The following is a 420-nucleotide window of genomic DNA, read 5'->3' as shown; positions in this document are numbered from 1 at the left end:
GATGACTCCACAGCTGAGACAAACATAATTCGACAAGATGAATCTATTGTATACACAGGAAGGAATTCGTTCATTCAATTTCATTTTCTGGGAGATGATGAGACTTGAATTTGAGATTTTTTCTTTAAATTTGTCCGTATTACGACCTAAAAGGCTTTTTTTCATGATGCTACATTTTTCTTTATGGTTGGGCTGCTACATTTTTTTTTATATATATAAACTTTGGTATTAGTGACATTACGTACATGCTGGACTAAATTCAAAATTCACTATGCTTTTACATACACAATTTGTTGTTGTTGTTAACTTAGCAAATCTGAAATCTGATGATAAATGCTTTGCTCTGTCCTCGTCTATCAAGGATTTATAGAGAAAAACAAATATTTCTTTGGCTAATCGGGATGTTGTTTAGTAAAGAGA

Source organism: Penaeus monodon, chromosome 27, assembly GCF_015228065.2.
Source record: "Penaeus monodon isolate SGIC_2016 chromosome 27, NSTDA_Pmon_1, whole genome shotgun sequence".
Classification (NCBI taxonomy): domain Eukaryota; kingdom Metazoa; phylum Arthropoda; class Malacostraca; order Decapoda; family Penaeidae; genus Penaeus; species Penaeus monodon.
Note: the sequence above shows the minus strand (reverse complement) of the source record.